A 14,723-nucleotide genomic window follows, 5' to 3' on the forward strand; every position below is an offset into this window, starting at 1 on the left:
GCACATTTGTCCGCCTTTTCATTTCCCGGGATTCCCACGTGACTTGGAACCCAACCGAGACGAATTATTTTACCATGCTTTTCACATTTGCCGAGCATTCTCAGGATGCAGCCGAGAAAAGGTTCGCACTCTGATTTTCTATGGAGAGAATTAAGTGAACTAAGGGAATCTGTGTAGACAACTGCTTTTTTATAATCTTCTGTTACTATTTTTTTCAAGGCCATAAGCAGGGCATATACTTCGGCTGTAAAAACCGAAGCAGACTGTGGCAACCTAGTTAGTGGTAGATTTTTATGGCGCAAGGGCAACTGAGGCCAAAGAGCGCCAAACACAAGGTTGATGGTCGACTCAGGTTAGTAAGCAGTAAAAGATAAGGATAAAAAACAATGGTGTATAGGGCCTAAAATAATTGAGTAATGATTACATTTGATGATTATGGGCAAAGCGCATGACATTTACAAGGTCAGGCAGCCTCAGCAACAGTCCTTGTCAGGGCAAGGAGTGCGGAGCGCCTGACATGTAAGATAAGAAATCTCAGCCATTTCCTCGGGAATGAGACAAGGCTGAGTTCAATGGTAATATGAAATGGCGCGTAGCAAGCCTACACTCGCTAAAAACTTAAAAACTCTTTTTAGTGAAAACATTTGGTAGTCGCCGAGAAAGAAGGACGGGTGCGGAGGTATCCGATTTCTGTATAGTTCTGGGAAGTAACGTCTCCTGTCTGGTTCTAGCCTCTTGCACATGATTAGAACATGAATGACGGACAGTCGATCACCACATTTTGGACAGTGCGGAGCTGGAGAATTGTTTAACAGATGTGAATGTGTTGCATATGTGTGTCCTATTCTAAGCCTGCATAGTGCAACCTCTTTATATCTGTCGCATTTCTCGGTAGCATATCTTCCTATTATGGGCTTTATTGTATGTAGTTTGTTTTCGATTGCTGCATCCCATTCTTCTCTCCATTGCCTACGAATTCTGTTTCTAATGTGTGGCCTAAGGTCCTCGTAGGGTACATTGTCTATGTCAATAGAAATACGGAGGGCAGCTGACTGCGCAAGTCTGTCAGCTACCTCATTGCCAGCTATGTTGCAGTGCCCCGGTACCCAGCATAGTGTGATTTTAAGTTTGGATTTATGAGCCGACATGAGACATTTTAGAAGGAAATTAGTCACTGGATTTTTATGCTTTTTACCGGATGACAACGCAGTCACCGCACTGAGGGAGTCAGTGTATATGATGGAGGCTGGTTGTTTCTTCTGTAGGATGTGCCTTACGGCAAGGAGGATGCCACAGCATTCTGCAGTAAATATGCTTGTATTTTCGTTCATTGTTTTTGATTCGGAGAATTGAGGGCAATGTGCGGCACATGCGACAGCTGAGGACTTGGATGCATCAGTGTAATACTCGGCACACCTGTATTTTGCCTGCAAGTACATAAAGTGCTGATTTATTGCGAGCGGGTGCCCATGTTTGCCCACCTCAAGAAATGAGATATCACAGTTAACAGCGTGTATTTCCCACGGCGCAATGGTGTCTTTATGGGACACCACCTGGAGGTTGGAGACCGGTATGTGCAGGCTTTCAATGTGTGACGCGACCATAATGGGATATGGTGGCATTGCTGATGATCGCCTCAAGAACAGCTGGGTGTTATTTGTGTCCCGCAGGAGTTCACCAGATGGATGTTCTGCGTGAGAGAGCACCTTAGTGGCATACACTAAGCTTGTGCACTGCCTTCGCCGTTCCAGTGACCATCTGTTAGCCTCAACATACAGGCTGACTATTGGGCTAGTTCTGAAAGCACCAGTGGCCAGACGGAGCCCAAGGTGGTACACTGGGTCAAGCATCTTTAGCACAGACTTTGACGCTGATTCGTACACTACCGAGCCATAGTCAATACATGACAGTACAACGCTATTCAGAAGGTTCAGTAAACAGTCACGGTCTGTACCCCATGACTGATGGGAAAGGATCTTTAGTAAGTTCATTGCTTTCAAGCATTTCAATCGCAACTGCTTGATATGTGCAACAAAGGTGAGCTTTTTATCGACCACAACACCTAGGAATTTGTGATCTTGTTTAACGGCTATCGTCTGCCCGTTCAGTGTGATGTTGGGGTCCGGCCTAATGCCACGCTGTTGAGAAAAAGGTAAACAGACGGTTTTCCCACAGTTGAATTTAAACCCATTTTTATCTGCCCAGCTTGAGAGTTTATTTACCCCCAACTGAATTTGCCGTTCACAAATGGCCAAGTTGCAGGATTTGAAGCTGATCTGGACATCGTCTACGTAAACAGAGTAAGAGATTGTTTTGGGCAACACACTGCTTAGGGAGTTCATTTTAACTATGAAAAGCGTGCAGCTGAGTACGCCACCTTGAGGAACGCCATTCTCCTGTATGAACCGCTTCGATAGAGCATTTCCAAGACGAACCACGAAGGTGCGTTCGGAGAGGTAGCTTTCTATAGTATTAAGCATGTTTCCCGAGACTCCAAGAGAATGCAGATCACGGAGAATGCCATAACGCCAGGTCGTGTCATAAGCTTTTTCCAGGTCAAAGAATACAGAAAGACAGTGTTGTTTGTGGATAAAGGCATCCCTGACATAAGATTCAAATGCTACAAGCTGGTCAGTTGTCGACCGGCCAGACCTGAATCCAGCTTGATGTTGGTCAAGAAGGCCGTTGTATTCAAGGAAATACACAAGGCGGCGATTTATCATTTTCTCAAACACCTTGCACAAGCAACTAGTCAAGGCAATGGGCCTGTAGCTAGCTGCAAGTGTGGCTTCCTTTCTTTGTTTAAGAATGGGTATGATAACAGCCTCTTTCCAGGCTTTGGGTAGGCGCCCAAAGGACCATATCTTGTTAAACAGAAAGAGGATAGTTATAAGGGTGTGTTCATGTATGTGCTTAAGCATGCCATATGTAATCCTGTCTGGGCCTGCTGCTGAGTTGCCACATGTTCCCAGAGCCGCCTTCAGTTCCTCCATAGTGAAAGGGCTATTGTACCCTCCTGTGGATGGCCTTTTATCACGGATAGGTTTCCGTTCCTCGGCTAGCTTGTGTCGCATGAAGGAGTCTGTATAATGCGCTGAGCTGAAGATATATTCAAAATGTGCTCCTGTTGCATCTGCTTGGTGTTCCAGTGTATCACCAGCAGTGCTGACCAGAGGCACTGGGTGAGCACTGCGCCCTTGAAGTGCTCTAAGTCTGTTGTACACTTTATGTGTATCTGTGTAGGAGTTTACAGAGGAAAGGAATGAGCGCCAGCTTTCCCGTTTGGATGCACGTCGGATACGCCTGCCATTTGCTTTAGCACGCTTGAAGTCTATTAAATTGTTAACTGTAGGATACCTGCGGAATTTTGACCATGCTTTGTTTTGGTTGTCACGGGCATTCTTGCACTCCGCATTCCACCATGGCCTACGTTTGTTTTGTGTCTTATTTGATGTCTGTGGGATTGATTTCTGTGCGGCTTCTATAATATGCAGGGTGATCATGGATTGTAATTCGTCTATACCTAGGTCTACGATTGAAGAAATTGGCAGTTTAGTGAGTTCTCGGAACTTCTTCCAATCAGCAGCCTGTTCTTTAAATTTCCTGTGATAATTTAAACCCATATTTATGTTTCCTGTGTGTTTTAAGCAAACAGGAAAGTGGTCGCTTCCATACAGATTATCGATAACAGCCCACTCAGTGGTTGCCAAGAGCACTGGAGAGCCAATAGCAAGGTTTATTGCTGTGTATGAGCTGTGTGCTGTATTAAAGTATGTTGGGTCTTTCTTATTAAATATACAGGAACCGGAAGACAATAGAAATTTTTCGATTAGCGCACCTCGGGAATCAGCTCTTGAACATCCCCATAGTGGGTGGTGTGCATTAAAATCTCCAACCAACATGAATGGACCCGGGAGCTGGTCAATAAGTTTTTCAAATTCTTCGACGGAGAGGTGATGGTCCGGAGGAATGTATAGGGAACATACAGTTATTAATCTTCCAAAAGTTAGAGCCCGTATTGACACTGCCTCTAAATCGGTAACTAGTGTGATACTCTGACAGGGAACTGTGTTCTGCACAACAATAGCGACGCCACCCGATGAGTGGGCAGTGCCTTGCCTGTCTTTCCGGTATACTGCATATTCTTTGAGAAAGTTTGTGCGTGTTTGGTTTAAGTGTGTTTCCTGTAGGCAAAGTATGTTTGGTTGGTATTGTGCAAGTATTTCATATATGTCATCCAGATTTCTGAGTAGCCCTCGGCAGTTCCAGTGTATAATGCTCTCAGCAGCCATTTTTGCGTGTGATAAGGGGACGGGTTATTCAAATGTCACCGCCTTTATTAGGCGGCTTGACTGGCGGATGTTTTTTCTGTTTGAGGCGGTCTAGAAAACTCCGCCTCTCTTTGGGGGATTCTCTCAGCGTCTGAGACACTGAGGATCCCGGGGTCACTTCCATTGCTTCCGGCGGAGACTCGGAAGCGGATGAAGGTTTGTCAGGAGGGGTTGACTCCCTCTCTGTTGTCTGGGTTGTTCCAGAGGTGTGTGCGAAGTTGACCTCTGGGACTTGAAAGGTTGGTGCAGCCGGTGGCTGCTTGCTGGGGGGCCGCGAAAGGCGCGCATCAGCAAAGCTGTATTGCGTGCCCACCGTAACTAGACGCCGCCCGGCCCCCCGGCGCGCTGCGTCAACGTAGGATCTTCTGGAGAGAAGCGAGAGCTTCTTCCGGGCTTCAGGGAATGTGATGTTTTCCGTTACTTTGATTTGAATGATCTTTTTCTCGTTCTGGAACATTTCGCAAGTTCGCGAGTACGCAGCGTGCGGCCCATGACAGTTGGGACATTCTGTTTGGGTGGCACTGCAGCTTTCAGTAGGATGCTCGTGAGCACCACACTTTGCACAGGTGAGTTTTCCGTGACATGTGTTTGATCCGTGTCCGTACTTTTGGCACTTAAAGCATCTTCTCGGGTTTGGGACATAGGGGCGTACTTTGCAGTGAATGAACTCTGCTTTCACAGCATCTGGTAGACGGGAACGATTAAAGGTCAAGACGATATGGGGTGTCACTACATCTTCGCCGTTTCGCCTTATGGTGATGCGGCGTAGGGCAGTGACACCTTGATCTCTGAAGCCATCAAGGAGGTCTGAGCCTGTTTCACGGATCAGATCACGTTCTGATATTACGCCTTGAACTGTGTTCAGACTGCGGTGGGGGGTAATGGACACCTGTAAATGAGCAAACTGCTTTTGCTTGAGTAGGATGTCAGAATGATCTTTCTGTGACACTTCAACAAGAAGATCGCCGGATGACAGTTTCTTTGCTTCATAGTTTCTTCCTATCATTTTCTGAAGGGTCCTAGCGATAACAAAAACAGACATTGCAGCGACTGAGTCGTTGTCTACAAGAGAGTGAATAATCAGGAAACGGGGAAAGTGATCGCAATCAGTTCGAGTTCTGCCAAAGCTTTCTTCGGTGCGGCCCCTTTTCAGGGACCGATCGGGTTTTTTGGAAGAAGAAATACTCATGCGATATGGGAATGCTGACGGTTCCTAGAATGTCACCTGTGTTTCACCGTCTTATTCACAGGAAGGTCCCGGGGCTCGCCGCCTGGTAAACAGACGAAGAGCCCGTCGGCCGGAGCTTGACCATGGCCCCGACCGCCACCGTTCATGGTTTCTACCCTTCACCTCAAAACCTTTCGCCACGGTGCGGATGACAGCTTCGGTATGGGGGCTAAGGGTCCGTGGTGGCGCCAAGCACCATCACCTTGATACTCAAGGTGCCCTTGCGGGACTGTGGCAACCTAAGACAATTTTCCCAGTGTTCCGATACAACTGCGCTTCCAACATGTTCATTTGTCTTGGAACCGTCAGTGTAAAACTCGGTGTAGTCATTGTATTTATTTTGTAATTCTAAGAAATCTTGCATTATGTGTTCAAGCGGTGTTTCTTTTTTCTTGTGGCATGTTAGGGTAAAATCGCAAAAATGTGCGAAACCATGCCATGGGGGGAGTCTGTTCGGTCTTTCGGCGACCTTGAGAGCCTTGCTCGGAACATTGTAGCTTTGGCACATGATGATGTGTGATGTTTTATGGCGCAAGGGCCAGTTATGGCCAAAGAGCGCCATGCCAGTGTTGGTGAATGTGCAGTCGAGCAATGAATTCTGAGAAGTAGATGAAACATGGCTGTAAAGGGGCCTAAAATTTCACTGTAAAGTGCGTAAAATATACATGTACTAAAATCATGGCAATGACTAATGATGTGTACTATGAAATGAGGAATGCATTCAGAAAGAAGAATTATACATTTAAAATATTTAAGATACAGTAATTGGCAAGAAGCACTACTACCTAAACAGAGCCCTTGAACCACAAGGGCCTGGAGGCATGTGCTATAAAAAACTATCACAGCAACATCCTCTGGAGAGAGGATGCGCTACGAACTTATTGGGCTAATAACATATAGCACAACATCATTAAAAAAATCGAGGACTGCTTTGGCATTAAAAAGCGGTTCTTCACCAATAAACAGCATGGGATGCAGAGAGATATTGTAGCGGTATGCTACAGGAAAATGTTTCCTTCTCTCGGCTTCGGCTTCACGACACTCCACGAGGACATGGAGGACGGTCAGCCTCTCACCACATCTACCACAGGTTGGTGGTTCATCACCAGTGAGCAAAAAATTGTGGGTGCCATCGTGTGTCCTATTCTGAGACGACAGAATAGGACATCAATTCGTCGTGTTTTCGTAGCTGAGGGCCAGAAACCTAACTGTGGTTTAATCATGTGAAGTTTATTATTTGTTTCAGCGTCCCACAAGCGTTGCCAGTGGCTTCGTAGCTTCTTTCGCAAGAAAGGCTTCAAGTCTGTTGCAGGAACAGCTACTGTAGGATTACTAGTGTGCAATGCAGCTGATGTGGCCATTTGATCAGCTCGCACATTACCCTCAATGCCTCTATGGCCCGGCACCCAGCATATAATGACATGCTGGTAGGATATATACGCTCTGCATAGAGTGGAATACAGCTCAATGAGTACAGGATTTTTGTGTTTGCAGAGTGACATCAGGGCTTTCACAACGCTTAGAGAGTCTGTAAATATAACTGTTTTTTGAAGTTTTGTTTTCGTTATATGCTTCACAGTTGACAATAGTGCACAGGCCTCAGCCGTAAAGATACTTGTTTCCGGGTGGAGCACACCGGATTCCGAAAAAGATGGGCCGACAGCTGCATAATAAACCCCGGCATGTGACCTAGAAGCGTCCGTGTAAAACTCTGTACACGAGTACTTGGATTGAAGCTCTAGGAAATGCATTTTAATGTGCGCCTCTGGAGCGTCTTTCGTGACCTCTACGAACGATGTGTCGCACTCTATGATCTGCCACTGCCACGGCGGTAACAATTTAGCAGGAGCCATAGGACGATGTTCAAGCACTGGAACACCCATTTGCTCACTAAGATTCCTTACACGTAAAGAAAACGGTTTCCTCGCTGCAGGTCGGTTATGGAAGAGTGCAGCGGCGGTCATATCGTTTATGGTGGAATAAGAAGGATGTTCGTTGTTTGCTTGTACTGTCAGAAAATATACGAAACTGCTATATGAACGCTGCAGATGGAGTGACCACTGGTTCGACTCTACATAGAGACTCTGGATCGGGCTTGTTCGGAAAGCACCGGTCGCGAGGCGGATACCCAAATGGTGAATGGGGTCTAGTATTTTTAATGCACTTGGCGTTGCGGAGTTATAAACTATAGCTCCGTAATCAAGGCGCGAGCGGACAAGACTGCTGTACAAGTTTAGGAGGCATTTTCGATCACTACCCCATGTTGTGTGCGAGAGAATTTTTAAAAGGTTCATAGTCTTCAGACACTTTGTCTTCAGATATTTAAGATGGGGGATGAAGGTAAGCTTAGTCCAGAATTATGCCCAGGAATTTGTGTTCACTGCTCACGGATAGTTCCTCTCGATTGATCGTGAGATTTGGTACCGGTGTCACACCTCTTTTGTTTGAGAAGAGTATGCATGTACTTTTCTGTGCGTTTATTTTGAACCCATTTACATCCGCCCATTTAGACAATTTGTTTAATCCAAGCTGCACCTGTCGTTCACAGATAGCGATGTTGCATGATTTGAAACCTATCTGTACGTCATCGACATACACAGAATAAAACATGCTGCGTGGAATGACTGTATGCAGGGAGTTCATTTTTACAATGAAAAGTGTGCAACTAAGTACACCCCCTTGCGGCACGCCAGCCTCCTGGGTGAATGTTCTAGATAACACATTGCCCACTCTTACGCGAAACGTGCGGTTAGACAAGTAGCTTTCGACTGTGTTAAACATATTTCCGCGGACCCCCATCCTAGAGAGATCTCGCAGAATTCCGAAGCGCCATGTCGTGTCGTACGCTTTCTCTAAATCTATAAATACAGAAAGTAAAAACTGTTTATGAATAAATGCATCTCTGATGTTTGCCTCGATGCGAACAAGGTGGTCTATTGTTGACCTACCTTCTCGGAAGCCACACTGGAAGGGGTCTATTATTTTGTCATTTTCTAGGAAACAGATTAGGCGCCGGTTTATCATTTTTTCATAAAACTTGCACAGGCAGCTTGTTAGCGCTATTGGCCTGTAGCTGCTAGCTAAAGACGGGTCCTTGCCTTGTTTAAGAATCGGGATGACTATGGCTTCTTTCCACAAGGAAGGAATATATCCAGCCGCCCACATGGCATTAAAGAGAGAGAGGAGTGTTGTCAGTGTTTCGGGGTGTAAGTACCTAATCATTTCGTAGATGATACGGTCGCCACCTGGCGCCGAGTTGTTACAACAAGCGAGAGATGCTTTAAGTTCGGCTAAGCTGAATGGTCGGTTGTAAGCCTCATTTGATGAACCTTTGCGATTAAGGGGCTGCCGCTCTTCGCGTTCTTTGAACTTCAGGAAAGATTGTGTATAGTGCGATTCACTCGATACATATTCGAAGTGTTTGCCTAGAGTATCCGCCTGGTCTTCCAGGCTATCACCTTGGCTATTTACTAAGGGTAGGGGATGTGACTCCCGACCTATTAATTTATTCACCCTATTCCAGACTTTCGTTTCATCTGTATACGAGTTTATGCTGGAGATGTACTTTTCCCAGCTCTCTCTTTTAGCACGTCTGCGCGTTCTCCTGCCCTGCGATTTTGCTTGTTTAAAATTAATCAAGTTTTCGGCTGTTGGGGAGTTGCGAAACAATCCCCAGGCCTTGTTTTGCTTTTTACGTGCTTTTTGGCATTCCTCGTTCCACCAAGGCAGGCGACGCTTATTAGCTAGTCCATTAGTTTGTTGTATGCACCTTTCTGCAGCGTCAGTGATAAAACGTGTTATATACGCCACAGCATCGTCTATGTTAAGAGACGCAATGTCATCCCGGCCTAAATATGTTATTTCTTTAAAAAGTTGCCAGTTAGCAGAGTTAACCTTCCATCGGGGAACATGTGGCGAGCAACCATCTTGTTTTGTTAAGCTTAGTATAATTGGAAAGTGGTCGCTCCCAAAGGGGTTCTTCAGAACGTACCACTGCAGGTACGGAATTAGTGTACTCGACACGATACTCAAATCTATGGAGGAGTATGAATTATGCGCCACGCTGTAGTACGTTGGCTCTTTCTTATTAAGTAAACATGCTCCCGAGGAAAAAAGGAAGTTTTCAATTAGGCGACCTCTTCCATCACAACGCGTGTCTCCCCACAAGGTGTTATGTGCATTGAAATCTCCGAGAACTATGTATGGCTCCGGAAGCTCATTTATGTAGTTTTGAAATTCCGTTTTATTAAGTGGATAGCTGGGAGGGATGTATATGGAACTAATAGTGATTAGCTTGTCAAACAACACCCCTCGGACAGCAACTGCCTCTAGGGGCGTACGAAGTTTTAATTCCCGGCAGGCAATACCTCTATCGACTACAATAGCCACACCACCGGAAGACACGACTGTGTCATCGCGGTCTTTACGAAAAATGGCGTATTGCCGGAGAAAGTTTGATTGTGTAGGTTTAAGGTGTGTCTCTTGAACACACAGCACCTTAGGATTAAACCTGTGTAGGATTTCTTTGACGTCATCGAGGTTGTGTAGGAGTCCTCTGATGTTCCATTGTATTATTTATGTATTCATGCTGGAATTGTTTTTGTGCTGTGTGTTTAAAAAAGAGACTAATTTAACTTACAGAGCCCTTGTCGGGCCCTGTGATGCGGGCTTTTTCTTTTTTGGAGCGGTCGAGAGATTCTCGCCGCTCCTTTGGCGCTGGCTGCGCCGTCTGGCTGGAAGATGTGTCCATTGGCTCTTGCGGAGCGGTTTGTTCGCAGTGAAGGCCTCTTCTCGAGGGACAAGGCCTTGGAGGCCACTAGCCCGGAGGTTGATGGCCCCTTCTGCCGGGGTTGCGGAGCAGCGCTAGCTGCAGCCGCCGAGGGGGCGGATGGCGTCGCTGGCAGCTCACTGTGTGTGAGCCGGACAGCCGCCGGAAGCCGCTGTGGCGCTGCCCCCTGACGCGCCACTTCGGCAAAGCTGGTTTTTGGCAGGTGCAATACCCGCCTGCGTGCCTCCTTGAAAGTTATGTTTTCTTTTACCTTAATTGTCACTATTTCCTTTTCTTTTTTCCAGGATGGGCACGACCGCGAGTATGCGGCGTGCTCCCCATCACAGTTCACACAGTGGAGAGAGTTTTCGCATGATTCAGAGAGATGCTCAGTGGCACTACATTTAGCACATGTCAGTCGGCCTCGGCAGTTCTGAGAGCTGTGGCCGAATCTTTGGCACTTGAAGCATCGGAGCGGGTTTGGCACGTATGGCCTGACACGTAGTTTGACGTATCCGGCCTCAATGGTCTCGGGTAGAACACTTGAACCAAACGTAAGAATTATGTGTTTTGTCTGAATCTCCTTACCATCGCGCCTCATCTTGATTCGTTTTACAGCCAAAACATTTTGTTCCTTAAATCCTTCCAGAAGTTCATCTTCAGTGAGCTCCAACATGTCGTCATCAGAAATAACACCGCGGGAGGTGTTCATGGTGCGGTGCGGGGTCACAGTCACAGGAAAATTTCCAAACGACACTAGATTCTGTAGTTTATCATGTTGTTTCTTATCGCGGAGTTCCAGAAGGAGATCACCGCTGGCCAACTTCGTCGCCTTGTAACCTGGTCCTATAGTCTCTGTCAGAGTCTTTGCAACAATAAAGGGTGAGATCACTCTCACGGACTTGTCAGTTTTCTCACTATGTACCACGTGGTATCGTGGAAAGTTCTCAATTTGTCGGCCAAAAAATTGGAATATTTCTTCGGTGCGCCCCCGTTTCGGGCGGCGATCAGCAAGTGCAGGAAAGGAGCTATCCATATATGTGGGATGAGTTTCGGCGGTGGCGCCAGCCACCCACCATGGAGCCCAACAAGGGGATGCTGCAGAGTCTGTAAGGGACAGGTCCTGCAAACGCCAACTGTACGCCACCACTATAACCAAATACATATACCCAAGGCAGGATATAATGCACAAGGTTAACCCTTGCTGCCCGCGAAGTCGGAAGTGAAAGGAAAATAAAGAGAGGACAGGAAAGAGTGAAAGTAAGAAAGACGAAGGTTGGAGGGAGAGAGAGACAGGAAAAGGCAACTACCGATTTCCCCCGGGTGGGTCAGTCCGGGGGTGCCGTCTATGTGAAGCCGAGGCCAAAGAGGTGTGTTGCCTCCGCCAGGGGGCCATAAAGGTCCAAACTCCCGGCTTCGGCTCAACCTCCAGGATCCCCTTTTCCCCGGACACGGCTGAGCCGCGCACGGTTAAGCGCGGGAGGGTCCAACCCCCATGTGCTCGGGTCCGTGGTGTCGCAACACACCAAACGCCTGCTTACGCAGACGCCCCTGCGGGGTAGCTTTGGCACATATCTTCGAATCGAAGGATAAGTGGTCTCACGCTATGTGGTTTGTTAGCATAGTGTATTCTGTGTGTGGTGTAAGTAACAAGAGTGTGGCATATATGATTAGGTAAAGCTGCGATTCTGAGCACGTATGAAATTGTAAGCAAAGCTCTTCGGTGCTCCAAACAGGGTTCGTTACTGTCGGCATATAGGCTTTCTACTGGTGAGGTTCTGTACACACCAGTTGCTAAGCGTAGTCCGTGGTTGTGCGTGGGGTCAAGACGTTTGATGTACGACTGCCTTGCTGACCCGTAAACTATGCAACCGTAGTCAAGAATGCTGCGCACGACAGAGCGGTAAATACATAACAGGCATGTTCGGTCGGCACCCCAATGCTTACGTGATAGGACCTTCAGGATGTTAAGTGCTTTGTTTGCCTTAGTTTTTACGCTGTTAATGTGGGCGATAAAGTGTAGTTTACTATCAAAAATGATTCCTAAGAACTTTTGCTCTTGCTTAACTGGCAACGGGCTTTGATTTAATTTGAGAGCTGGGTCAGGGTGTAACCCCCTTTTTTGTGAAAATACCACTGCCACAGTTTTTTGTGTAGAAAACCGAAATCCATTTTTATCTGCCTATTGCGTCAACTTGTTAATTGTTATCTGGATTTGCCTTTCGCATGTAGACATACCCACGGCACGGTATGCAATTTGAAGGTCGTCGACGTAAAAGAGTACATAATGTTGGGCGGTATAACTGAATTTATGGAGTTCATCTTCACCACAAAGAGAGTAGTGCTTAATACGCAACCCTGTGGGACGCCATTTTCTTGGACAAAGACTCGGGACAGTGTTGCTCCCAGACGGACTTGAAATGTTCGGTTTGACAGAAAATCGGCCAGACAGTTGAGCATTCTGCCGCGTATTCCTAGTGTTGCTAGATCTTGTAAAATGCCATACCTCCATGTGGTGTCGTATGCTTTTTCTAGATCGAAAAACACCGCTAGGCAGTGCTGTTTATAAAGGAATGCCTCACGTATGGTATGTTCAAGACGGACAAGATGGTCAGTTGTTGAGCAGCCTTTCTTGTAACCACACTGATGAGTGTCTAGTAAGTTATCTGTTTCGAGAAAGTATGTTAGTCTTATATTTATTATGCTTTCGTAGGATTTAGCGAGGCAACTTGTTAGTGCTATAGGTCTGTAGCTGTTAGGTGTATTTGGTGACTTTCCCGCCTTCAGAAAGGGAACAATAATAGCCTTTTTCCACTCTGCAGGCATTTTACCCGTTTCCCAGATCATGTTAAAAAACCGCAACAAGGCCTCCACCGCTTTCTGGGGCAAATGGGCCAGCATAGCGTAATGTATTTTGTCGGGACCCGGTGCTGTTTTCTTACCCGAAGAGATTATTCTGTTTATTTCGTGGAGTGTTAGGGGGGAATTGAACGGTCTATCTGAACTTCCCGTTGTCGGAAGCTTTTGTTTTTCAGCGGACTGTTTGTGTTTTAGGAATGTTGCTGAATAGTTTGCTGAGCTAGATATGGTGTAGAAGTGCTCGCCTAATATGTCTGTTTGTTCCTGGAGACTTGTTTGTGTGCCTGGAGTTGACAGTATGGGGATCGTGTAGGGAGCATAGTTGCCCCTAAACTTGCGAACCTGGTCCCACATTCTCTTGGATGTTATTGAACTGTTAATCGAGGAGATATAGTTTTTCCATGAATTTCGTTCTGCTTGTCTACGGATATACCTCGCCTTTGCTTTCGCTTTTTTGAATAATAAGAGATTATCTTGGGTTGGGTACCTTCGGAAGATACCCCACGCTTTGTTTTGAAGTTTTTTAGCTTCTGTACATTCATTCGTCCACCAGGGTTTTAGTTTTTTACTCACGAATCCAGAAGATTGGGGAATAGCCTCTTCTGCCGCAGCAACTATGCAAGCAGTAATCCTCTCATTCGCTTCATCTATGCTTAGGCCATCTAAGATAACTTTTTCTAAACTGGCTTTTTCAGTGAAGAGAGGCCAGTTTGCTAGGTGCAGTTTCCAACGGTGTGGCCTAGAAAGTGTTATAGGCAGTACGGATGTTAGTTTTATGACTGCAGGCATATGATCACTACCGTAGGGATTATCTATTACAGTCCAATGAAGATCGGTGAACAGAGATGGGGAACACATTGCCAAATCAAGGCAACTCATAGCTCCTGTGCTAGGGGAACAGTACGTGGCCGCACCAGTATTTAAAAGGCATAGTTCATTACTTAGGATAAAATCTTCGATTGTTAGTCCCCTATGGTCAGTTTTTTTGCTCCCCCATAGTGTATTATGCCCATTAAGATCTCCCGCTATCAGAAATGGTTCCGGTAGCTGATCTAAAATCAGGTCTAAATCTCTTACAGATATAGAGGGAACAGATGGTAATGGTTTTATGTGCTAAAATGGTGACAGCAGCGGCTTCTATGTGGCTATTAATGGTTACTGCTCTAGCTGGAATTCCGTGTTTCACAACCACAGCCACACCGCCCGAAAGCCGGTTAGCCTGGGTACGGTCACGTCGTACAACAGTGAAGCCTTTTAAGATATTAATGTTTTTGTCACATAAGTTTGTTTCCTCTAGGCACAAAGCCACAGGGGAGGTTATTTAGTATATCTCTTATGTCACCTAAGTTGTGTAAAAGTCCTCTGCAGTTCCAGTGGATAATAAAAGCCATTTTAAAACATAAAGGTAAAAAATGCCATTATGATTCTATAAGGTATAAGATGTTAGGTGACATGGTGTGGAGAGGGTTATTAGAAAGGAGGGATAACCTTTAGGTTATCACTTTCTTAATTAACGTGGTTATTGGGACTTCGTCCC

The sequence above is a fragment of the Dermacentor silvarum genome, chromosome 3 (assembly GCF_013339745.2).
Source record: "Dermacentor silvarum isolate Dsil-2018 chromosome 3, BIME_Dsil_1.4, whole genome shotgun sequence".
Taxonomy (NCBI): Eukaryota; Metazoa; Arthropoda; class Arachnida; order Ixodida; family Ixodidae; genus Dermacentor; species Dermacentor silvarum.